Below are 26,109 nucleotides of genomic sequence, written 5' to 3'. Positions count from 1 at the left end.
ATACTAAACCACTTACCTGGGGCTTCCTACAGCCCATGGCAGGCAGGACGTGCCCTCGACGCCGCTCCGGACTTCTCCGGTGGCGCACCCGACCTGGCCAGGCCGGCTTCCAGGTCGGGCTTCTTGTGCGCTCCAATGTGCGTGTCGCGCTGACGTCATCGGACGTCCTCCAGGCTGTACTGCACAGGAGACTTGTGCCTGAGCAGTAGAGTGGCCAGACAGCGGTTGGCTATTTCTGCCTATCTCTGAGGCGGAGAGCTGATACTCCACCTGCGCTGGAAGGTAAATATTTACATCCCCGGCGTTCCGGGAGGATTTTCACCACCGCTGTGGGACTGAGGAGGACGGGGGAAGCCTCAATAGGATCCGGAGTCTTCCCTCTCCCGAGGTGAGTATCCCCCAGGGAAGGTTACTCTCATTACAGATTTTCTTTAAATAATCCTCTAATCCTTCCCCAGTCACAGGCTTTCAGAAGCAGGAGAAGCTGCATGTGGAGATTATACTGGTGGCTGTGCTGCTGTAACCAGCTGCCATCAGCCTCAGAGCAGGATCTCTGGTGATCTCCTGTATTATGTGTGACGTCACACTGTGGCCATTCTTCCCGTCATAGTCCACTGTCCTATGCTGCCCTCATCCAACATGGCGCGGCTCACTTCCCTGCGCACAGCGCAGTGACGTCACCACCAGCCCGCACCTGCTGATCGCTTTTCCGTGTATCTAGCTGCTGCGCTGTGATTGGGCGGTGCATATCTGGTGCTGCGCTGTGATTGGGCGGTGCAGATTCCCTCCTGCGCTGTGATTGGGCGGTGCATATCTGGTGCTGCGCTGTGATTGGGCGGTGCAGTTAGAGCGGGATGTTGGTCTTGCTGAGGGTGTGTACAGGGAGGAGTGCGGGAGTGATCCCCGCGGCGCTGTGACAGGTGCGGCCGCCGTGACTCAGAGCTGACTCTTCTGTGCAGGTGAGCGCGTTATCCCGCCCCTCCTACTGGTCCATGCCCCCTCCCTCCTCCACTCCCACCGGACCACGCCCCTCCCTGTGCTCCACTCCTACAGGTCCACGCCCCCGCACTCCACTCCCACTGGACCACGCCCCCTCCATGCTCCCCTCCACTACTACAGGTCCACGCCCCCTCCCTCCACTCCCACTGGACCACGCCCCTACTGGACCACGCCCCCTCCACTCCTACAGGTCCGTGCCCCTCCCTACTCCACTCCTACTGGACCATCCCCCTCCCTGCTCCCCTCCACCCTCAATATGCCTGATGGACCGTTACACCGTTGTATACCGCCATCCCTCTGTGCTCCGCCCTGTGTATGCCTCTATCCCCCTGCGCCCCGCCCTGTGTATACCTCCATCCCTTAAGCTCCGCCCTCTGTATACCACCATCCTGTGTGCTCCGCCCCGTGTATACCCCCTTCCCCTGCGCTCCCCCCCCCGTATACCGCTATCTCCTGTGCCCCGCCCCGTGTATACCTCCATCCCCTGTGCTCCGCCCTATGTATGCCGTCATCTCCTGTGCTCCACCCTGTGTATACCGCCACCCCTCTGTGCCCCATCACGTGTATTCCGCCATCCCCCTGTGCTCCACCCTGTGTATACCGCTATCTCCTGTGCCCCGCCCCGTGTATACCTCCATCCCCTGTGCTCCGCCCAGTGTATTCCGCCATTCCCTTGTGCTACGCCCTGTGTATACCCCCTTCCCCTGTGCTCCGCCCTGTGTATACCCCCTTCCCCTGTGCTCCGCCCAGTGTATACCGCCATTCCCTTGTGCTCCGCCCTGTGTATACCCCCTTCCCCTGTGCTCCGCCCTGTGTATCCTGCCATTTCCTTGTGCTACGCCCTGTGTATACCGCCATTCCCCTGTGCTCCACCCTGTGTATACCCCCTTCCCCTGTACTCCGCCCATACCGCCATTCCCTTGTGCTCCGCCCTTTGTATACCACCATCCCCCTGTGCTCTGCCCTATGTATGCCACCATCCCTTGTGCTCCGCCTTGTGTATACCGCTATTCCCCTGTGCCCCACCCTGTGTATGCCGACATCCCTTGTGCTCCGCCCCCTGGATATACTGCCATTCCCCTGTGCTCCGCCCTGTGTATACCGCCTTCCCCTGTGCTCCGCTCTGTGTATGCCGCCATCCCCCTTTGCCCCACCCTGTGTATGCCGCCCTCCCTTGTGCTCCACCTTGTGTATACCGCCATTCCCCTGCACTCTTCCCTGTGTATGCCGCCATCCCTTGTGCTCCGCCCTGTGTATACCCTCTTCCCCTGTGCGCCAGCCAGTGTATACCGCCATTCCCCTGCGCTCAGCCCTGTGTATGCCGCCATCCCTTGTGCTCCACCCTGTGTATGCCGCCATCCCCCTGTGCCCCACCCTGTGTATGCCGCCATCCCCCTGCGCTCTTCCCTGTGTATGCTGCCATCTCCTGTGCTCAGCCTTGTGTATACCGCCATTCCCCTGTGCTCCACTCTGTGTATACCCTCTTCCCCTGTGCTCCACCTAATGTATACCGCCATTCCCTTGTGCCCCACCCTGTGTATGCCGCCATTCCCCTGTGCTCCGCCCTGTGTATGCCGCCATCCCCCTGTGCCCCACCCTGTGTATGCCGCCATCCCCCTGCGCTCTTTCATGTGTATGCCGCCATCTCCTGTGCTCCGCCCTGTGTATACCGCCATTCCCCTGTGCCCCACCCTGTGTATACCGCTATTCCCCTGTGCCCCACCCTGTGTATGCCGCCATCCCCCTGCGCTCTGCCCTGTGTATGCCGCCATCTCCTGTGCTCCCCCCTGTGTATGCCGCCATCCCCCTTTGCCCCACCCTGTGTATGTTGCCATTCCCCTGTGCTCCGCCCTGTGTATGCCGCCATCCCTTGAGCTCCGCCCAGTGTATACTGCCATTCCCCTGTGCCCCACCCTGTGTATGCCGCCATTCCCCTGCGCTCCGCCCTGTGTATGCCGCCATCCCTCGTGCTCCGCCCTGTGTATACCCTCTTCCCCTGTGCTCCGCCTTGTGTATACCGCCATCCCCCTGCACTCCGCCCTGTGTATACCGCCATCCCCCTGCGCTCCGCCCTGTGTATACTGCCATCTCCTGCGCTCCGCCCTGTGTATGCCGCCATCCCCCTGCGCTTCGCCCTGTGTATACTGCCATCTCCTGCGCTCCGCCCTGTGTATGCCGCCATCCCCCTGCGCTCCGCCCTGTGTATACTGCCATCTCCTGCGGAGCGCCCTGTGTATGCCGCCATCCCCCTGCGCTCCGCCCTGTGTATACTGCCATCTCCTGCGCTCCGCCCAGTGTATACCGCCATCCCCCTGCGCTCCGCCCTGTGTATACTGCCATCTCCTGCGCTCCGCCCAGTGTATACCGCCATCCCCCTGCGCTCCGCCCAGTGTATACCGCCACCCCCCTGCGCTCCGCCCAGTGTATACCGCCATCCCCCTGCGCTCCGCCCTGTGTATACTGCCATCTCCTGCGCTCCGCCCTGTGTATGCCGCCATCCCCCTGCGCTCCGCCCTGTGTATACTGCCATCTCCTGCGCTCCGCCCAGTGTATACCGCCATCCCCCTGCGCTCCGCCCTGTGTATACTGCCATCTCCTGCGCTCCGCCCAGTGTATACCGCCATCCCCCTGTGCTCCGCCCAGTGTATACCGCCATCCCCCTGTGCTCCGCCCAGTGTATACCGCCATTCCCTTGTGCTCCGCCAAGTGTATACCGCCATCCCCCTGTGCCCTGCCCCATGTATACCGCCATCCCCCTGCGCTCCACCCAGTGTATACCGCCATCCCCCTGCGCTCCGCCCTGTGTATACTGCCATCTCCTGCGCTCCGCCCAGTGTATACCGCCATCCCCCTGCGCTCCGCCCTGTGTATACTGCCATCTCCTGCGCTCCGCCCTGTGTATGCCGCCATCCCCCTGCGCTCCGCCCTGTGTATACTGCCATCTCCTGCGCTCCGCCCTGTGTATGCCGCCATCCCCCTGCGCTCCGCCCTGTGTATACTGCCATCTCCTGCGGAGCGCCCTGTGTATGCCGCCATCCCCCTGCGCTCCGCCCTGTGTATACTGCCATCTCCTGCGCTCCGCCCAGTGTATACCGCCATCCGCCATGTGTATACCCTCTTCCCCTGTGCTCCGCCTTGTGTATACCGCCATCCCCCTGCACTCCGCCCTGTGTATACCGCCATCCCCCTGCGCTCCGCCCTGTGTATACTGCCATCTCCTGCGCTCCGCCCTGTGTATGCCGCCATCCCCCTGCGCTCCGCCCTGTGTATACTGCCATCTCCTGCGCTCCGCCCTGTGTATGCCGCCATCCCCCTGCGCTCCGCCCTGTGTATACTGCCATCTCCTGCGGAGCGCCCTGTGTATGCCGCCATCCCCCTGCGCTCCGCCCTGTGTATACTGCCATCTCCTGCGCTCCGCCCTGTGTATGCCGCCATCCCCCTGCGCTCCGCCCTGTGTATACTGCCATCTCCTGCGCTCCGCCCAGTGTATACCGCCATCCCCCTGCGCTCCGCCCTGTGTATACTGCCATCTCCTGCGCTCCGCCCAGTGTATACCGCCATCCCCCTGTGCTCCGCCCAGTGTATACCGCCATCCCCCTGTGCTCCGCCCAATGTATACCGCCATTCCCTTGTGCTCCGCCAAGTGTATACCGCCATCCCCCTGTGCCCTGCCCCATGTATACCGCCATCCCCCTGTGCCCCACCCTGTGTATACTGCCATCCCCCTGTGCCCCGCCCCATGTTTACCGCCATCCCCTGCGCCATGTATACCCTGGATGAAGTGGGGTCAGAATGAGGAATTTGGTGGAATTTTGTATTTTAATACTTTTTACTTACATCACAGATCTGCTTTAAACAAAAATAAAAGAATTTCTTTGTTACAGCTGATACAAATCCTAAAAATAAATCTGCACAGTTTCTACTTCCTGATTCATGGAAGCAGACAGATTATTAACATCCTGTGCTTTCAGATGAGCTTATCTGCAATAGGCAGTCATGTAATGCTGGGAATACACCATACAATTTCCTGTTAGATTTACCTGCCAGATAGATAAAGTTCAACATGTTGGAAATGTATCTATCTTACCATCTACTCATCAGGAGATAAACAGAAGACAATGCACCAGAGATAATGACCATTCTCTACAGAAAATAATCTAATTATGCATTCTAACAGAAAATTGTATGGTGTAATCCCAGCATAACACAGGAGAGAGATCAAATTACAACTTGTGATTAGTCACAGATGACAGGGAATTAGACAGGCTAAACTCTGTAAATACATACAGGGTGCATTTCTCTATGTTTTCCTTCTGTCCTGTGCAAGAGTTCAGGTCCACTTTATGGAGGGGTGGGAACGGGGGAGGGTTAAGAGTTAAGGTTTGGAGGTTAAGTGCTAGGGGTTATGGAGGGGAGGGTGTGATGGTTAGGGGTTAAGGGGGAGGGTAAAGGTTAGGAGTTAAACGGGGGAGGTTAACAGTTAAGATTTCAAATTACGGGGGGAGGGTAAGGGTTAGGAGTTGAGTGGAAGGTTATGTGTTGAGTGGAAGGTTATGTGTTGAGTGGAAGGTTAGGAGATGGGTGGAAGGTTAGGAGATGGGTGGAAGGTTAGGAGTTGAGTGGAAGGTTATGTGTTGAGTGGAAGGTTATGTGTTGAGTGGAAGGTTAGGAGATGGGTGGAAGGTTAGGAGTTGAGTGGAAGGTTAGGAGATGGGTGGAAGGTTAGGAGTTGAGTGGAAGGTTATGTGTTGAGTGTAAGGTTAGGAGTTGAGTGGAAGGTTATGTGTTGAGTGTAAGGTTAGGAGTTGAGTGGAAGGTTATGTGTTGAGTGGAAGGTTATGTGTTGAGTTGAAGGTTAGGTGTTGAGTGGAAGGTTAGGTGTTGAGTGGAAGGTTAGGTGTTGAGTGGAAGGTTAGGTGTTAAGTGGAAGGTTAGGAGTTGAGTGGAACGTTATGTGTTGAGTAGAAGGTTAGGAGTTGAGTGGAAGGTTATGTGTTAAGTGGAAGGTTATGTGTTGAGTGGAAGGTTATGTGTTGAGTGGAAGGTTATGTGTTGAGTGGAAGGTTAGGAGTTGAGTGGAAGGTTATGTGTTGAGTAGAAGGTTAGGAGTTGAGTGGAAGGTTATGTGTTGAGTGGAAGGTTAGGGGTTGAGTGGAAGGTTAGGAGTTGAGTGGAAGGTTAGGAGTTGAGTGGAAGGTTATGTGTTGAGTGGAAGGTTATGTGTTGAGTGAAAGGTTAGGAGTTGAGTGGAAGGTTATGTGTTGAGTGGAAGGTTAGGAGTTGAGTGGAAGGTTATGTGTTGAGTGGAAGGTTATGTGTTGAGTGGAAGGTTATGTGTTGAGTGGAAGGTTATGTGTTGAGTGGAAGGTTATGTGTGAAGGTTAGGAGTTGAGTGGAAGGTTATGTGTTGAGTAGAAGGTTAGGAGTTGAGTGGAAGGTTATGTGTTGAGTAGAAGGTTAGGGGTTGAGTGGAAGGTTAGGAGTTGAGTGGAAGGTTATGTGTTGAGTGGAAGGTTATGTGTTGAGTTGGAGGTTAGGAGTTGAGTGGAAGGTTAGGAGATGGGTGGAAGGTTAGGAGATGAGTGGAAGGTTAGGAGTTGAGTGGAAGGTTATGTGTTGAGTGGAAGGTTATGTGTTGAGTGGAAGGTTATGTGTTGAGTGGAAGGTTAGGAGTTGAGTGGAAGGCTAGGAGTTGAGTGGAAGGCTAGGAGTTGAGTGGAAGGCTAGGAGTTGAGTGGAAGGCTAGGAGTTGAGTGGAAGGTTAGGAGATGAGTGGAAGGTTATGTGTTGAGTGGAAGGTTAGGAGTTGAGTGGAAGGTTATGTGTTGAGTAGAAGGTTAGGAGTTGAGTGGAAGGTTATGTGTTGAGTAGAAGGTTAGGGGTTGAGTGGAAGGTTAGGAGTTGAGTGGAAGGTTATGTGTTGAGTGGAAGGTTATGTGTTGAGTGGAAGGTTAGGAGTTGAGCGGAAGGTTATGAGATGAGTGGAAGGTTAGGAGTTGAGTGGAAGGTTATGTGTTGAGTTAAAGGTTAGGAGTTGAGTGGAAGGTTATGTGTTGAGTGGAAGGTTAGGAGTTGAGTGGAAGGTTATGTGTTGAGTGGAAGGTTATGTGTTGAGTGGTAGGTTAGGAGTTGAGTGGAAGGCTAGGAGTTGAGTGGAAGGCTAGGAGTTGAGTGGAAGGCTAGGAGTTGAGTGGAAGGTTAGGAGATGAGTGGAAGGTTATGTGTTGAGTGGAAGGTTAGGAGTTGAGTGGAAGGTTATGTGTTGGGTGGAAGGTTAGGAGATGAGTGGAAGGTTATGTGTTGAGTGGAAGGCTAGGAGTTGAGTGGAAGGCTAGGAGTTGAGTGGAAGGCTAGGAGTTGAGTGGAAGGTTAGGAGATGGGTGGAAGGTTAGGAGATGAGTGGAAGGTTAGGAGTTGAGTGGAAGGTTATGTGTTGAGTTAAAGGTTAGGAGTTGAGTGGAAGGTTATGTGTTGAGTGGAAGGTTAGGAGTTGAGTGGAAGGTTATGTGTTGAGTGGAAGGTTATGTGTTGAGTGGTAGGTTAGGAGTTGAGTGGAAGGCTAGGAGTTGAGTGGAAGGCTAGGAGTTGAGTGGAAGGCTAGGAGTTGAGTGGAAGGCTAGGAGTTGAGTGGAAGGTTAGGAGATGAGTGGAAGGTTATGTGTTGAGTGGTAGGTTAGCAGTTGAGTGGAAGGCTAGGAGTTGAGTGGAAGGCTAGGAGTTGAGTGGAAGGCTAGGAGTTGAGTGGAAGGCTAGGAGATGAGTGGAAGGTTATGTGTTGAGTGGAAGGTTAGGAGTTGAGTGGAAGGTTATGTGTTGGGTGGAAGGTTAGGAGATGAGTGGAAGGTTATGTGTTTAGTGAAAGGTTAGGAGTTCAGAATCGCTTTATTTCGCCAAGCATGCCTGGGCCATGCCCGGAATTGGGTTTGGAACAGATACATAGCTCCCGAGAGGTACATAGACACAAAAAGACAGGAAAAAGCGTCATAAATACAGAAAGCGTCAGAAGTACAATAAGATCATGACAGTAATACCATCAACCACACCCTAAAGTATTTTAGGTCATCCAAAATGAGTGTGCAGAAAGGAACTCATAAAGCATAATGTAACCATATAAAGAACAGTAGTTCCCTAAATAAACCGCACCACTCATATCTAAGCCCAGTGGAAGCTGCTAGATTCTTTAGAGCGGCAAATCGCGACGGCTCCCTTAGGATACCATGTCCCACATCCCATGCTGACTTATACTTTCGGTAAGCAGCTGCATCTTACTCTTTGGTCACATGGTTCTGATCTTTATGCACTTTTCTTCTTTTTCAGCTATTGCATGCTGCTTATTTGCACTTACTGCACTGTATTGCTCATTTGCATTATCTTTTCCCCTCTGTGGGAATCTACCTCACATGTTTTTGTTATTTATGGGTATTGTTACACTGCATTGCTGAGGCTTCCTGGTATATATTCATATCATTGTATTGGCAGTGGGTTTCATACGTTTACCTACCATTCATTAAAATTGCTATTATTTTTGGGATGTGGAGTGGAAACACATGTATTTGTTGATTATATATATATATATATTGATTTGTTTCCATGCATGGTTATCCTTATTGTTTTTAAGTGTTTTTATACCATTTTGTGAATAAAAGATGATTATATATTGATTTATATGAGTGGTGTGGTTTATTTAGGGAACTACTGTTATTTATATGGTTACATGACGGTAATACATCATAATCAAATATGTAGATACACAAATGTACACAGATGCACAATACATTCAGCGTCAGCATGCATTTTCAGAAACAGAAAAAACATTGTTGAAGTCTACCAGAGGTGCTGGAAAAGCTAAGCAGTTTAAATGTGATGACTGGTGGCTGGTTGTTTGACAAGGAAGCATGTTATTTTACAGCCCGCTACTTTGCAGGTGATAGGGCACTGATACAAGGTGGAAGAATGTTTAGGTAGTTCAGAAGACTAACGGCCGAAGGGAAGAAAGAGTTCTTGTGTCTGGTGGTCTTGGTGGGGATGGCCCGAAGCCTCCGGCCCAATGGAAGTGGGGTGAATAAACAGTGGCCTGGGTGTGAGGGGTCACTTGCGATCTTCAGTGCCCTGGCATGCAGTCTTGTGTTATACAGGAGGTCAAGGGGAGGCAGAGGTCTCCCAATGATCTTCTCCGATGACCTGATGATCCTCTGTAGCTTATGCCTGTCGCTGGCGGTGGCTCCCGCATACCAGACCAGGATGGAGGAGCAGAGGATCGATTCAATGGTGGCTGAGTAGAAACATGTCAGAATCTCCTGCGCCATGCCGAACTTCCGCAGTTGGCGGAGGAAGAAAAGTCTCTGTTGGGCTTTCCGCTGGGTTGCCGTGATGTTAGCCCTCCAACTGAGATCGCTGGAGATGATAGTGCCTAGAAGGCTAGCGCATGGCACTCTGGCCACCTCGGTGCCGTCAATGTAGATGGGAGGCGGGGGGAGAGCAGACATCCTAAAGTCGATTATTAGCTCAACGGTTTTGGCCGTATTGAGCACCAGGCTGTTCTCCTTGCACCAGTGGCATAGTTGAGTTGAGTGGAAGGTTAGGCGTTGAGTGGAAGGTTAGGAGTTGAGTGGAAGGTTATGTGTTGAGTGGAAGGTTATGTGTTGAGTGGAAGGTTATGTGTTGAGTGGAAGGTTAGGAGATGGGTGGAAGGTTAGGAGATGAGTGAAAGGTTAGGAGTTGAGTGGAAGGTTATGTGTTGAGTGGAAGGTTAGGAGTTGAGTGGAAGGTTATGTGTTGAGTGGAAGGTTATGTGTTGAGTGGAAGGTTATGTGTTGAGTGGAAGGTTAGGTGTTGAGTGGAAGGTTATGTGTTGAGTGGAAGGTTAGGTGTTGAGTGGAAGGTTAGGTGTTGAGTGGAAGGTTAGGAGTTGAGTGGAAGGTTAGGAGTTGAGTGGAAGGTTATGTGTTGAGTGGAAGGTTAGGTGTTGAGTGGAAGGTTAGGAGTTGAGTGGAAGGTTAGGAGTTGAGTGGAAGGTTATGTGTTGAGTGGAAGGTTATGTGTTGAGTGGAAGGTTATGTGTTGAGTGGAAGGTTAGGAGTTGAGTGGAACGTTATGTGTTGAGTAGAAGGTTAGGAGTTGAGTGGAAGGTTATGTGTTGAGTGGAAGGTTATGTGTTGAGTGGAAGGTTATGTGTTGAGTGGAAGGTTAGGAGTTGAGTGGAAGGTTATGTGTTGAGTAGAAGGTTATGTGTTGAGTGGAAGGTTATGTGTTGAGTGGAAAGTTAGGGGTTGAGTGGAAGGTTAGGAGTTGAGTGGAAGGTTATGTGTTATGTGGAAGGTTATGTGTTGAGTGAAAGGTTAGGAGTTGAGTGGAAGGTTATGTGTTGAGTGGAAGGTTAGGAGTTGAGTGGAAGGTTATGTGTTGAGTGGAAGGTTATGTGTTGAGTGGAAGGTTATGTGTTGAGTGGAAGGTTATGTGTTGAGTGGAAGGTTATGTGTTGAGTGGAAGGTTAGGAGTTGAGTGGAAGGTTATGTGTTGAGTAGAAGGTTAGGAGTTGAGTGGAAGGTTATGTGTTGAGTAGAAGGTTAGGGGTTGAGTGGAAGGTTAGGAGTTGAGTGGAAGGTTATGTGTTGAGTGGAAGGTTATGTGTTGAGTGGAAGGTTAGGAGTTGAGTGGAAGGTTAGGAGATGGGTGGAAGGTTAGGAGATGAGTGGAAGGTTAGGAGTTGAGTGGAAGGTTATGTGTTGAGTTAAAGGTTAGGAGTTGAGTGGAAGGTTATGTGTTGAGTGGAAGGTTAGGAGTTGAGTGGAAGGTTATGTGTTGAGTGGAAGGTTATGTGTTGAGTGAAAGGTTAGGAGTTGAGTGGAAGGTTATGTGTTGAGTGGAAGGTTAGGAGTTGAGTGGAAGGTTATGTGTTGAGTGGAAGGTTATGTGTTGAGTGGATGGTTATGTGTTGAGTGGAAGGTTATGTGTTGAGTGGAAGGTTAGGAGTTGAGTGGAAGGTAATGTGTTGAGTAGAAGGTTAGGAGTTGAGTGGAAGGTTATGTGTTGAGTAGAAGGTTAGGGGTTGAGTGGAAGGTTAGGAGTTGAGTGGAAGGTTATGTGTTGAGTGGAAGGTTATGTGTTGAGTGGAAGGTTATGTGTTGAGTGGAAAGTTAGGAGTTGAGTGGAAGGTTAGGAGATGGGTGGAAGGTTAGGAGATGAGTGGAAGGTTAGGAGTTGAGTGGAAGGTTATGTGTTGAGTTAAAGGTTAGGAGTTGAGTGGAAGGTTATGTGTTGAGTGGAAGGTTATGTGTTGAGTGGTAGGTTAGGAGTTGAGTGGAAGGCTAGGAGTTGAGTGGAAGGCTAGGAGTTGAGTGGAAGGCTAGGAGTTGAGTGGAAGGCTAGGAGTTGAGTGGAAGGTTAGGAGATGAGTGGAAGGTTATGTGTTGAGTGGAAGGTTAGGAGTTGAGTGGAAGGTTATGTGTTGAGTGGAAGGTTAGGAGTTGAGTGGAAGGTTATGTGTTGAGTGGAAGGTTATGTGTTGAGTGGAAGGCTAGGAGTTGAGTGGAAGGCTAGGAGTTGAGTGGAAGGCTAGGAGATGAGTGGAAGGTTATGTGTTGAGTGGAAGGTTAGGAGTTGAGTGGAAGGTTATGTGTTGGGTGGAAGGTTAGGAGATGAGTGGAAGGTTATGTGTTTAGTGAAAGGTTAGGAGTTCAGAATCGCTTTATTTCGCCAAGCATGCCTGGGCCATGCCCGGAATTGGGTTTGGAACAGATACATAGCTCCCGAGAGGTACATAGACACAAAAAGACAGGAAAAAGCGTCATAAATACAGAAAGCGTCAGAAGTACAATAAGATCATGACAGTAATACCATCAACCACACCCTAAAGTATTTTAGGTCATCCAAAATGAGTGTGCAGAAAGGAACTCATAAAGCATAATGTAACCATATAAAGAACAGTAGTTCCCTAAATAAACCGGACCACTCATATCTAAGCCCAGTGGAAGCTGCTAGATTCTTTAGAGCGGCAAATCGCGACGGCTCCCTTAGGATACCATGTCCCACATCCCATGCTGACTTATACTTTCGGTAAGCAGCTGCATCTTACTCTTTGATCACATGGTTCTGATCTTTATGCACTTTTCTTCTTTTTCAGCTATTGCATGCTGCTTATTTGCACTTACTGCACTGTATTGCTCATTTGCATTATCTTTTCCCCTCTGTGGGAATCTACCTCACATGTTTTTGTTATTTATGGGTATTGTTACACTGCATTGCTGAGGCTTCCTGGTATATATTCATATCATTGTATTGGCAGTGGGTTTCATACGTTTACCTACCATTCATTAAAATTGCTATTATTTTTGGGATGTGGAGTGGAAACACATGTATTTGTTGATTATATATATATATATATTGATTTGTTTCCATGCATGGTTATCCTTATTGTTTTTAAGTGTTTTTATACCATTTTGTGAATAAAAGATGATTATATATTGATTTATATGAGTGGTGTGGTTTATTTAGGGAACTACTGTTATTTATATGGTTACATGACGGTAATACATCATAATCAAATATGTAGATACACAAATGTACACAGATGCACAATACATTTAGCGTCAGCATGCATTTTCAGAAACAGAAAAAAACATTGTTGAAGTCTACCAGAGGTGCTGGAAAAGCTAAGCAGTTTAAATGTGATGACTGGTGGCTGGTTGTTTGACAAGGAAGCATGTTATTTTACAGCCCGCTACTTTGCAGGTGATAGGGCACTGATACAAGGTGGAAGAATGTTTAGGTAGTTCAGAAGACTAACGGCCGAAGGGAAGAAAGAGTTCTTGTGTCTGGTGGTCTTGGTGGGGATGGCCCGAAGCCTCCGGCCCAATGGAAGTGGGGTGAATAAACAGTGGCCTGGGTGTGAGGGGTCACTTGCGATCTTCAGTGCCCTGGCATGCAGTCTTGTGTTATACAGGAGGTCAAGGGGAGGCAGAGGTCTCCCAATGATCTTCTCCGATGACCTGATGATCCTCTGTAGCTTATGCCTGTCGCTGGCGGTGGCTCCCGCATACCAGACCAGGATGGAGGAGCAGAGGATCGATTCAATGGTGGCTGAGTAGAAACATGTCAGAATCTCCTGCGCCATGCCGAACTTCCGCAGTTGGCGGAGGAAGAAAAGTCTCTGTTGGGCTTTCCGCTGGGTTGCCGTGATGTTAGCCCTCCAACTGAGATCGCTGGAGATGATAGTGCCTAGAAGGCTAGCGCATGGCACTCTGGCCACCTCGGTGCCGTCAATGTAGATGGGAGGCGGGGGGAGAGCAGACATCCTAAAGTCGATTATTAGCTCAACGGTTTTGGCCGTATTGAGCACCAGGCTGTTCTCCTTGCACCAGTGGCATAGTTGAGTTGAGTGGAAGGTTAGGCGTTGAGTGGAAGGTTAGGAGTTGAGTGGAAGGTTATGTGTTGAGTGGAAGGTTATGTGTTGAGTGGAAGGTTATGTGTTGAGTGGAAGGTTAGGAGTTGAGTGGAAGGTTAGGAGATGGGTGGAAGGTTAGGAGATGAGTGAAAGGTTAGGAGTTGAGTGGAAGGTTATGTGTTGAGTGGAAGGTTAGGAGTTGAGTGGAAAGTTATGTGTTGAGTGGAAGGTTATGTGTTGAGTGGAAGGTTATGTGTTGAGTGGAAGGTTAGGTGTTGAGTGGAAGGTTATGTGTTGAGTGGAAGGTTAGGTGTTGAGTGGAAGGTTAGGTGTTGAGTGGAAGGTTAGGAGTTGAGTGGAAGGTTATGTGTTGAGTGGAAGGTTATGTGTTGAGTGGAAGGTTATGTGTTGAGTGGAAGGTTAGGAGTTGAGTGGAACGTTATGTGTTGAGTAGAAGGTTAGGAGTTGAGTGGAAGGTTATGTGTTGAGTGGAAGGTTATGTGTTGAGTGGAAGGTTATGTGTTGAGTGGAAGGTTAGGAGTTGAGTGGAAGGTTATGTGTTGAGTAGAAGGTTAGGAGTTGAGTGGAAGGTTATGTGTTGAGTGGAAGGTTAGGGGTTGAGTGGAAGGTTAGGAGTTGAGTGGAAGGTTATGTGTTATGTGGAAGGTTATGTGTTGAGTGAAAGGTTAGGAGTTGAGTGGAAGGTTATGTGTTAAGTGGAAGGTTAGGAGTTGAGTGGAAGGTTATGTGTTGAGTGGAAGGTTATGTGTTGAGTGGAAGGTTATGTGTTGAGTGGAAGGTTATGTGTTGAGTGGAAGGTTAGGAGTTGAGTGGAAGGTTATGTGTTGAGTAGAAGGTTAGGAGTTGAGTGGAAGGTTATGTGTTGAGTAGAAGGTTAGGGGTTGAGTGGAAGGTTAGGAGTTGAGTGGAAGGTTATGTGTTGAGTGGAAGGTTATGTGTTGAGTGGAAGGTTAGGAGTTGAGTGGAAGGTTAGGAGATGGGTGGAAGGTTAGGAGATGAGTGGAAGGTTAGGAGTTGAGTGGAAGGTTATGTGTTGAGTTAAAGGTTAGGAGTTGAGTGGAAGGTTATGTGTTGAGTGGAAGGTTAGGAGTTGAGTGGAAGGTTATGTGTTATGTGGAAGGTTATGTGTTGAGTGAAAGGTTAGGAGTTGAGTGGAAGGTTATGTGTTGAGTGGAAGGTTAGGAGTTGAGTGGAAGGTTATGTGTTGAGTGGAAGGTTATGTGTTGAGTGGATGGTTATGTGTTGAGTGGAAGGTTATGTGTTGAGTGGAAGGTTAGGAGTTGAGTGGAAGGTAATGTGTTGAGTAGAAGGTTAGGAGTTGAGTGGAAGGTTATGTGTTGAGTAGAAGGTTAGGGGTTGAGTGGAAGGTTAGGAGTTGAGTGGAAGGTTATGTGTTGAGTGGAAGGTTATGTGTTGAGTGGAAGGTTATGTGTTGAGTGGAAGGTTAGGAGTTGAGTGGAAGGCTAGGAGTTGAGTGGAAGGCTAGGAGTTGAGTGGAAGGCTAGGAGTTGAGTGGAAGGCTAGGAGATGAGTGGAAGGTTATGTGTTGAGTGGAAGGTTAGGAGTTGAGTGGAAGGTTATGTGTTGAGTGGAAGGTTATGTGTTGAGTGGTAGGTTAGCAGTTGAGTGGAAGGCTAGGAGTTGAGTGGAAGGCTAGGAGTTGAGTGGAAGGCTAGGAGATGAGTGGAAGGTTATGTGTTGAGTGGAAGGTTAGGAGTTGAGTGGAAGGTTATGTGTTGGGTGGAAGGTTAGGAGATGAGTGGAAGGTTATGTGTTTAGTGAAAGGTTAGGAGTTCAGAATCGCTTTATTTCGCCAAGCATGCCTGGGCCATGCCCGGAATTGGGTTTGGAACAGATACATAGCTCCCGAGAGGTACATAGACACAAAAAGACAGGAAAAAGCGTCATAAATACAGAAAGCGTCAGAAGTACAATAAGATCATGACAGTAATACCATCAACCACACCCTAAAGTATTTTAGGTCATCCAAAATGAGTGTGCAGAAAGGAACTCATAAAGCATAATGTAACCATATAAAGAACAGTAGTTCCCTAAATAAACCGCACCACTCATATCTAAGCCCAGTGGAAGCTGCTAGATTCTTTAGAGCGGCAAATCGCGACGGCTCCCTTAGGATACCATGTCCCACATCCCATGCTGACTTATACTTTCGGTAAGCAGCTGCATCTTACTCTTTGGTCACATGGTTCTGATCTTTATGCACTTTTCTTCTTTTTCAGCTATTGCATGCTGCTTATTTGCACTTACTGCACTGTATTGCTCATTTGCATTATCTTTTCCCCTCTGTGGGAATCTACCTCACATGTTTTTGTTATTTATGGGTATTGTTACACTGCATTGCTGAGGCTTCCTGGTATATATTCATATCATTGTATTGGCAGTGGGTTTCATACGTTTACCTACCATTCATTAAAATTGCTATTATTTTTGGGATGTGGAGTGGAAACACATGTATTTGTTGATTATATATATATATATTGATTTGTTTCCATGCATGGTTATCCTTATTGTTTTTAAGTGTTTTTATACCATTTTGTGAATAAAAGATGATTATATATTGATTTATATGAGTGGTGTGGTTTATTTAGGGAACTACTGTTATTTATATGGTTACATGACGGTAATACATCATAATCAAATATGTAGATACACAAATGTACACAGATGCACAATACATTCAGCGTCAGCATGCATTTTCAGAAACAGAAAAAAACATTGTTGAAGTCTACCAGAGGTGCTGGAAAAGCTAAGCAGTTTAAATGTGATGACTGGTGGCTGGTTGTTTGACAAGGAAGCATGTTATTTTACAGCCCGCTACTTTGCAGGTGATAGGGCACTGATACAAGGTGGAAGAATGTTTAGGTAGTTCAGAAGACTAACGGCCGAAGGGAAGAAAGAGTTCTTGTGTCTGGTGGTCTTGGTGGGGATGGCCCGAAGCCTCCGGCCCAATGGAAGTGGGGTGAATAAACAGTGGCCTGGGTGTGAGGGGTCACTTGCGATCTTCAGTGCCCTGGCATGCAGTCTTGTGTTATACAGGAGGTCAAGGGGAGGCAGAGGTCTCCCAATGATCTTCTCCGATGACCTGATGATCCTCTGTAGCTTATGCCTGTCGCTGGCGGTGGCTCCCGCATACCAGACCAGGATGGAGGAGCAGAGGATCGATTCAATGGTGGCTGAGTAGAAACATGTCAGAATCTCCTGCGCCATGCCGAACTTCCGCAGTTGGCGGAGGAAGAAAAGTCTCTGTTGGGCTTTCCGCTGGGTTGCCGTGATGTTAGCCCTCCAACTGAGATCGCTGGAGATGATAGTGCCTAGAAGGCTAGCGCATGGCACTCTGGCCACCTCGGTGCCGTCAATGTAGATGGGAGGCGGGGGGAGAGCAGACATCCTAAAGTCGATTATTAGCTCAACGGTTTTGGCCGTATTGAGCACCAGGCTGTTCTCCTTGCACCAGTGGCATAGTTGAGTTGAGTGGAAGGTTAGGCGTTGAGTGGAAGGTTAGGAGTTGAGTGGAAGGTTATGTGTTGAGTGGAAGGTTATGTGTTGAGTGGAAGGTTATGTGTTGAGTGGAAGGTTAGGAGTTGAGTGGAAGGTTAGGAGATGGGTGGAAGGTTAGGAGATGAGTGAAAGGTTAGGAGTTGAGTGGAAGGTTAGGCGTTGAGTGGAAGGTTAGGAGTTGAGTGGAAGGTTATGTGTTGAGTGGAAGGTTATGTGTTGAGTGGAAGGTTAGGTGTTGAGTGGAAGGTTATGTGTTGAGTGGAAGGTTAGGTGTTGAGTGGAAGGTTAGGTGTTGAGTGGAAGGTTAGGAGTTGAGTGGAAGGTTATGTGTTGAGTGGAAGGTTATGTGTTGAGTGGAAGGTTATGTGTTGAGTGGAAGGTTAGGAGTTGAGTGGAACGTTATGTGTTGAGTAGAAGGTTAGGAGTTGAGTGGAAGGTTATGTGTTGAGTGGAAGGTTATGTGTTGAGTGGAAGGTTATGTGTTGAGTGGAAGGTTAGGAGTTGAGTGGAAGGTTATGTGTTGAGTAGAAGGTTAGGAGTTGAGTGGAAGGTTATGTGTTGAGTGGAAGGTTAGGGGTTGAGTGGAAGGTTAGGAGTTGAGTGGAAGGTTATGTGTTATGTGGAAGGTTATGTGTTGAGTGAAAGGTTAGGAGTTGAGTGGAAGGTTATGTGTTAAGTGGAAGGTTAGGAGTTGAGTGGAAGGTTATGTGTTGAGTGGAAGGTTATGTGTTGAGTGGAAGGTTATGTGTTGAGTGGAAGGTTATGTGTTGAGTGGAAGGTTAGGAGTTGAGTGGAAGGTTATGTGTTGAGTAGAAGGTTAGGAGTTGAGTGGAAGGTTATGTGTTGAGTAGAAGGTTAGGGGTTGAGTGGAAGGTTAGGAGTTGAGTGGAAGGTTATGTGTTGAGTGGAAGGTTATGTGTTGAGTGGAAGGTTAGGAGTTGAGTGGAAGGTTAGGAGATGGGTGGAAGGTTAGGAGATGAGTGGAAGGTTAGGAGTTGAGTGGAAGGTTATGTGTTGAGTTAAAGGTTAGGAGTTGAGTGGAAGGTTATGTGTTGAGTGGAAGGTTAGGAGTTGAGTGGAAGGTTATGTGTTATGTGGAAGGTTATGTGTTGAGTGAAAGGTTAGGAGTTGAGTGGAAGGTTATGTGTTGAGTGGAAGGTTAGGAGTTGAGTGGAAGGTTATGTGTTGAGTGGAAGGTTATGTGTTGAGTGGATGGTTATGTGTTGAGTGGAAGGTTATGTGTTGAGTGGAAGGTTAGGAGTTGAGTGGAAGGTAATGTGTTGAGTAGAAGGTTAGGAGTTGAGTGGAAGGTTATGTGTTGAGTAGAAGGTTAGGGGTTGAGTGGAAGGTTAGGAGTTGAGTGGAAGGTTATGTGTTGAGTGGAAGGTTATGTGTTGAGTGGAAGGTTATGTGTTGAGTGGAAGGTTAGGAGTTGAGTGGAAGGCTAGGAGTTGAGTGGAAGGCTAGGAGTTGAGTGGAAGGCTAGGAGTTGAGTGGAAGGCTAGGAGATGAGTGGAAGGTTATGTGTTGAGTGGAAGGTTAGGAGTTGAGTGGAAGGTTATGTGTTGGGTGGAAGGTTAGGAGATGAGTGGAAGGTTATGTGTTTAGTGAAAGGTTAGGAGTTCAGAATCGCTTTATTTCGCCAAGCATGCCTGGGCCATGCCCGGAATTGGGTTTGGAACAGATACATAGCTCCCGAGAGGTACATAGACACAAAAAGACAGGAAAAAGCGTCATAAATACAGAAAGCGTCAGAAGTACAATAAGATCATGACAGTAATACCATCAACCACACCCTAAAGTATTTTAGGTCATCCAAAATGAGTGTGCAGAAAGGAACTCATAAAGCATAATGTAACCATATAAAGAACAGTAGTTCCCTAAATAAACCGCACCACTCATATCTAAGCCCAGTGGAAGCTGCTAGATTCTTTAGAGCGGCAAATCGCGACGGCTCCCTTAGGATACCATGTCCCACATCCCATGCTGACTTATACTTTCGGTAAGCAGCTGCATCTTACTCTTTGGTCACATGGTTCTGATCTTTATGCACTTTTCTTCTTTTTCAGCTATTGCATGCTGCTTATTTGCACTTACTGCACTGTATTGCTCATTTGCATTATCTTTTCCCCTCTGTGGGAATCTACCTCACATGTTTTTGTTATTTATGGGTATTGTTACACTGCATTGCTGAGGCTTCCTGGTATATATTCATATCATTGTATTGGCAGTGGGTTTCATACGTTTACCTACCATTCATTAAAATTGCTATTATTTTTGGGATGTGGAGTGGAAACACATGTATTTGTTGATTATATATATATATATTGATTTGTTTCCATGCATGGTTATCCTTATTGTTTTTAAGTGTTTTTATACCATTTTGTGAATAAAAGATGATTATATATTGATTTATATGAGTGGTGTGGTTTATTTAGGGAACTACTGTTATTTATATGGTTACATGACGGTAATACATCATAATCAAATATGTAGATACACAAATGTACACAGATGCACAATACATTCAGCGTCAGCATGCATTTTCAGAAACAGAAAAAAACATTGTTGAAGTCTACCAGAGGTGCTGGAAAAGCTAAGTAGTTTAAATGTGATGACTGGTGGCTGGTTGTTTGACAAGGAAGCATGTTCAGTGTTCTCCCCAGGGCTCTTTAAGTGGGCGGGCCGCCCGGCTGGTTTGAGATCCCGCCCGCCTACCTTGCTACAGCTGATGTCACGCTGGCAGAGTGGTCCATTGCCTGCTATAATCAGTGCTCAGCTCTCGCTATACATTCATTGTAGTGCAGGAGCGCTCATCTGCCTGTGTGACCTCCTGCTTGTACAGTGATTGGCTGGGCGGGTTGTAAGGGGCAGGGCTGGGTAACTGTCTGTCACCGCCATAACTGAAAGCCTCTTCTATGCTCCGCTTTGCTGGTTGCCTGTGTCTGGTAGCTTGCAGGCAGCTCAGCTAGCAGAGGCAGCCGCCAGTTACAACTACAGAGTGCAGGGAAACTAGTCCTGTCACAGTTACTTGAGGGCGGCTGGGAGAGAACCTGAAGCTGCACTCTCTCCCTCCTCCACCTGGCGATCGTATCCACACAGAGTCTCTCCTGTGCCCTGGCAGCATGAATCTTCAGCTCTAGATACTGTACACGGCAAGGAGTTCTGATGCCCCGCCCCCTCTGTTTCCTGGCTGCTTCTCTGCAACACGAGCTCCTCTGAAGCATGCCACACTGATGCCGGGAAAAGTTCAGAGCACTGCACATGAGTAGATAATCATCCTTCCTCTGGTGTGAGTGAGACATCTTCTAATCTTCACTTCTTATCTGATATCATGCATAGTCTGCTTAGTACACCGAGCTTTCAAGATAGGGGACCTGTGAAAACAAACAATGGCTGCAATGTGGATTAGCTGACTTGCTAGGGATGGAGGCTGCTGCTGAATGCTGTCTGTCTCATCTGCCTGCTTGGTTGCCCATAAGATGTGATACATTACTTGATTTTTAGCAACTGGCCGATTCAATCACAGTGATTTAATCTGCCAGAGATCAGTTGTGAAAAGTTTCCTAGGGCAGTAAAAATTACAAATCCGGCCCTGGCTGTGCTAGCTGGACAAAGTATGTTAAAAGTTGCTGCTGCTGCAAAAATAGTAAAAATGGAACATAGATCAAGTGTTGAGGGTATGTGCAAGTGCCTTGAAAAGACAGTGTGTGGGGGTGATTCTTGCAGCGTTCACATGCATGTTATTTCATATGGATGTTATTTGCTGCTGGGGTAGAGGGGTATTGCAGATAATTTAGTATGATACTGACTCCTGTTTACTATCTGCAATACCGCTTGACCCCAGCAGCAAATCACAACTATATAATAAACAAAAATCACCCCCTCTATGAAATGCAACACCCCTGTATGAAACGTGAAATTATCCCCCCCCCCATATTTAATGTAATAATCACCCCAGTATGAATAGCAACTATAACACCCATATTCTGTGTTCTCTCCATGCTCTTTTAGACGGGTGCATCATCTAACTAGTTTTGGTGAGCAACCGGCAGTCATCAGCTCGCCTCCTCATCCTCTTCTTATGCTGTAGGTAGAGTTGCACTGGTCCAGCATTCCCACCTCGCACCCCACCCGGCTACTTTTTCATGCCACCCGGCTGGAAAAAAATCCTGGGGAGAACACTGATGTTATTTTACAGCCCGCTACTTTGCAGGTGATAGGGCACTGATACAAGGTGGAAGAATGTTTAGGTAGTTCAGAAGACTAACGGCCGAAGGGAAGAAAGAGTTCTTGTGTCTGGTGGTCTTGGTGGGGATGGCCCGAAGCCTCCGGCCCAATGGAAGTGGGGTGAATAAACAGTGGCCTGGGTGTGAGGGGTCACTTGCGATCTTCAGTGCCCTGGCATGCAGTCTTGTGTTATACAGGAGGTCAAGGGGAGGCAGAGGTCTCCCAATGATCTTCTCCGATGACCTGATGATCCTCTGTAGCTTATGCCTGTCGCTGGCGGTGGCTCCCGCATACCAGACCAGGATGGAGGAGCAGAGGATCGATTCAATGGTGGCTGAGTAGAAACATGTCAGAATCTCCTGCGCCATGCCGAACTTCCGCAGTTGGCGGAGGAAGAAAAGTCTCTGTTGGGCTTTCCGCTGGGTTGCCGTGATGTTAGCCCTCCAACTGAGATCGCTGGAGATGATAGTGCCTAGAAGGCTAGCGCATGGCACTCTGGCCACCTCGGTGCCGTCAATGTAGATGGGAGGCGGGGGGAGAGCAGACATCCTAAAGTCGATTATTAGCTCAACGGTTTTGGCCGTATTGAGCACCAGGCTGTTCTCCTTGCACCAGTGGCATAGTTGAGTTGAGTGGAAGGTTAGGCGTTGAGTGGAAGGTTAGGAGTTGAGTGGAAGGTTATGTGTTGAGTGGAAGGTTATGTGTTGAGTGGAAGGTTATGTGTTGAGTGGAAGGTTAGGAGATGGGTGGAAGGTTAGGAGATGAGTGAAAGGTTAGGAGTTGAGTGGAAGGTTATGTGTTGAGTGGAAGGTTAGGAGTTGAGTGGAAGGTTATGTGTTGAGTGGAAGGTTATGTGTTGAGTGGAAGGTTATGTGTTGAGTGGAAGGTTATGTGTTGAGTGGAAGGTTAGGAGTTGAGTGGAAGGTTATGTGTTGAGTAGAAGGTTAGGAGTTGAGTGGAAGGTTATGTGTTGAGTAGAAGGTTAGGGGTTGAGTGGAAGGTTAGGAGTTGAGTGGAAGGTTATGTGTTGAGTGGAAGGTTAGGAGTTGAGTGGAAGGTTATGTGTTGAGTGGAAGGTTAGGGGTTGAGTGGAAGGTTATGTGTTGAGTGGAAGGTTAGGAGTTGAGTGGAAGGTTAGGAGATGGGTGGAAGGTTAGGAGATGAGTGGAAGGTTAGGAGTTGAGTGGAAGGTTATGTGTTGAGTTAAAGGTTAGGAGTTGAGTGGAAGGTTATGTGTTGAGTGGAAGGTTATGTGTTGAGTGGAAGGTTATGTGTTGAGTGGAAGGTTATGTGTTGAGTGGAAGGTTAGGAGTTGAGTGGAAGGTTAGGAGATGGGTGGAAGGTTAGGAGATGAGTGGAAGGTTAGGAGTTGAGTGGAAGGTTATGTGTTGAGTTAAAGGTTAGGAGTTGAGTGGAAGGTTATGTGTTGAGTGAAAGGTTAGGAGTTGAGTGGAAGGTTATGTGTTGAGTGGAAGGTTAGGAGTTGAGTGGAAGGTTATGTGTTGAGTGGAAGGTTATGTGTTGAGTGGATGGTTATGTGAGTTAAAGGTTATGTGTTGAGTGGAAGGTTAGGAGTTGAGTGGAAGGTTAGGAGTTGAGTGGAAGGTTAGGAGATGGGTGGAAGGTTAGGAGATGAGTGGAAGGTTAGGAGTTGAGTGGAAGGTTATGTGTTGAGTTAAAGGTTAGGAGTTGAGTGGAAGGTTATGTGTTGAGTGGAAGGTTAGGAGTTGAGTGGAAGGTTATGTGTTGAGTGGAAGGTTAGGGGTTGAGTGGAAGGTTATGTGTTGAGTGGAAGGTTAGGAGTTGAGTGGAAGGTTAGGAGATGGGTGGAAGGTTAGGAGATGAGTGGAAGGTTAGGAGTTGAGTGGAAGGTTATGTGTTGAGTTAAAGGTTAGGAGTTGAGTGGAAGGTTATGTGTTGAGTGGAAGGTTATGTGTTGAGTGGAAGGTTATGTGTTGAGTGGAAGGTTATGTGTTGAGTGGAAGGTTAGGAGTTGAGTGGAAGGTTAGGAGATGGGTGGAAGGTTAGGAGATGAGTGGAAGGTTAGGAGTTGAGTGGAAGGTTATGTGTTGAGTTAAAGGTTAGGAGTTGAGTGGAAGGTTATGTGTTGAGTGAAAGGTTAGGAGTTGAGTGGAAGGTTATGTGTTGAGTGGAAGGTTAGGAGTTGAGTGGAAGGTTATGTGTTGAGTGGAAGGTTATGTGTTGAGTGGATGGTTATGTGTTGAGTGGAAGGTTATGTGTTGAGTGGAAGGTTAGGAGTTGAGTGGAAGGTAATGTGTTGAGTAGAAGGTTAGGAGTTGAGTGGAAGGTTATGTGTTGAGTAGAAGGTTAGGGGTTGAGTGGAAGGTTAGGAGTTGAGTGGAAGGTTATGTGTTGAGTGGAAGGTTATGTGTTGAGTGGAAGGTTATGTGTTGAGTGGAAGGTTAGGAGTTGAGTGGAAGGTTAGGAGATGGGTGGAAGGTTAGGAGATGAGTGGAAGGTTAGGAGTTGAGTGGAAGGTTATGTGTTGAGTTAAAGGTTAGGAGTTGAGTGGAAGGTTATGTGTTGAGTGGAAGGTTATGTGTTGAGTGGTAGGTTAGGAGTTGAGTGGAAGGCTAGGAGTTGAGTGGAAGGCTAGGAGTTGAGTGGAAGGCTAGGAGTTGAGTGGAAGGTTAGGAGATGAGTGGAAGGTTATGTGTTGAGTGGAAGGTTAGGAGTTGAGTGGAAGGTTATGTGTTGAGTGGAAGGTTAGGAGTTGAGTGGAAGGTTATGTGTTGAGTGGAAGGTTATGTGTTGAGTGGAAGGCTAGGAGTTGAGTGGAAGGCTAGGAGTTGAGTGGAAGGCTAGGAGTTGAGTGGAAGGCTAGGAGTTGAGTGGAAGGCTAGGAGATGAGTGGAAGGTTATGTGTTGAGTGGAAGGTTAGGAGTTGAGTGGAAGGTTATGTGTTGGGTGGAAGGTTAGGAGATGAGTGGAAGGTTATGTGTTTAGTGAAAGGTTAGGAGTTCAGAATCGCTTTATTTCGCCAAGCATGCCTGGGCCATGCCCGGAATTGGGTTTGGAACAGATACATAGCTCCCGAGAGGTACATAGACACAAAAAGACAGGAAAAAGCGTCATAAATACAGAAAGCGTCAGAAGTACAATAAGATCATGACAGTAATACCATCAACCACACCCTAAAGTATTTTAGGTCATCCAAAATGAGTGTGCAGAAAGGAACTCATAAAGCATAATGTAACCATATAAAGAACAGTAGTTCCCTAAATAAACCGCACCACTCATATCTAAGCCCAGTGGAAGCTGCTAGATTCTTTAGAGCGGCAAATCGCGACGGCTCCCTTAGGATACCATGTCCCACATCCCATGCTGACTTATACTTTCGGTAAGCAGCTGCATCTTACTCTTTGGTCACATGGTTCTGATCTTTATGCACTTTTCTTCTTTTTCAGCTATTGCATGCTGCTTATTTGCACTTACTGCACTGTATTGCTCATTTGCATTATCTTTTCCCCTCTGTGGGAATCTACCTCACATGTTTTTGTTATTTATGGGTATTGTTACACTGCATTGCTGAGGCTTCCTGGTATATATTCATATCATTGTATTGGCAGTGGGTTTCATACGTTTACCTACCATTCATTAAAATTGCTATTATTTTTGGGATGTGGAGTGGAAACACATGTATTTGTTGATTATATATATATATATTGATTTGTTTCCATGCATGGTTATCCTTATTGTTTTTAAGTGTTTTTATACCATTTTGTGAATAAAAGATGATTATATATTGATTTATATGAGTGGTGTGGTTTATTTAGGGAACTACTGTTATTTATATGGTTACATGACGGTAATACATCATAATCAAATATGTAGATACACAAATGTACACAGATGCACAATACATTCAGCGTCAGCATGCATTTTCAGAAACAGAAAAAAACATTGTTGAAGTCTACCAGAGGTGCTGGAAAAGCTAAGCAGTTTAAATGTGATGACTGGTGGCTGGTTGTTTGACAAGGAAGCATGTTATTTTACAGCCCGCTACTTTGCAGGTGATAGGGCACTGATACAAGGTGGAAGAATGTTTAGGTAGTTCAGAAGACTAACGGCCGAAGGGAAGAAAGAGTTCTTGTGTCTGGTGGTCTTGGTGGGGATGGCCCGAAGCCTCCGGCCCAATGGAAGTGGGGTGAATAAACAGTGGCCTGGGTGTGAGGGGTCACTTGCGATCTTCAGTGCCCTGGCATGCAGTCTTGTGTTATACAGGAGGTCAAGGGGAGGCAGAGGTCTCCCAATGATCTTCTCCGATGACCTGATGATCCTCTGTAGCTTATGCCTGTCGCTGGCGGTGGCTCCCGCATACCAGACCAGGATGGAGGAGCAGAGGATCGATTCAATGGTGGCTGAGTAGAAACATGTCAGAATCTCCTGCGCCATGCCGAACTTCCGCAGTTGGCGGAGGAAGAAAAGTCTCTGTTGGGCTTTCCGCTGGGTTGCCGTGATGTTAGCCCTCCAACTGAGATCGCTGGAGATGATAGTGCCTAGAAGGCTAGCGCATGGCACTCTGGCCACCTCGGTGCCGTCAATGTAGATGGGAGGCGGGGGGAGAGCAGACATCCTAAAGTCGATTATTAGCTCAACGGTTTTGGCCGTATTGAGCACCAGGCTGTTCTCCTTGCACCAGTGGCATAGTTGAGTTGAGTGGAAGGTTAGGCGTTGAGTGGAAGGTTAGGAGTTGAGTGGAAGGTTATGTGTTGAGTGGAAGGTTATGTGTTGAGTGGAAGGTTATGTGTTGAGTGGAAGGTTAGGAGTTGAGTGGAAGGTTAGGAGATGGGTGGAAGGTTAGGAGATGAGTGAAAGGTTAGGAGTTGAGTGGAAGGTTATGTGTTGAGTGGAAGGTTAGGAGTTGAGTGGAAGGTTATGTGTTGAGTGGAAGGTTATGTGTTGAGTGGAAGGTTATGTGTTGAGTGGAAGGTTAG

General features: G+C 47.9%; 1 protein-coding gene across 4 annotated transcripts in view; it reads left to right on the top strand.

The window, feature by feature from the left end:
- Window positions 1-862: 862 nt before the first annotated feature.
- The window catches only part of LOC137532562 (NACHT, LRR and PYD domains-containing protein 12-like), a 213,506-nt gene continuing 188,259 nt past the window's right edge, over window positions 863-26,109 (top strand). For all 4 annotated transcript variants that reach the window (XM_068253228.1, XM_068253218.1, XM_068253199.1 and 1 more), the window contains exon 1: window positions 863-959. The gene's annotated coding sequence lies outside the window, so the exon portion shown is untranslated. The remainder of the gene's footprint in view (window positions 960-26,109) is intronic.

Source organism: Hyperolius riggenbachi, chromosome 1, assembly GCF_040937935.1.
Source record: "Hyperolius riggenbachi isolate aHypRig1 chromosome 1, aHypRig1.pri, whole genome shotgun sequence".
NCBI classification, from domain to species: Eukaryota; Metazoa; Chordata; class Amphibia; order Anura; family Hyperoliidae; genus Hyperolius; species Hyperolius riggenbachi.
Note: the sequence above shows the minus strand (reverse complement) of the source record. Positions and strands in the feature narration are given on the sequence as shown.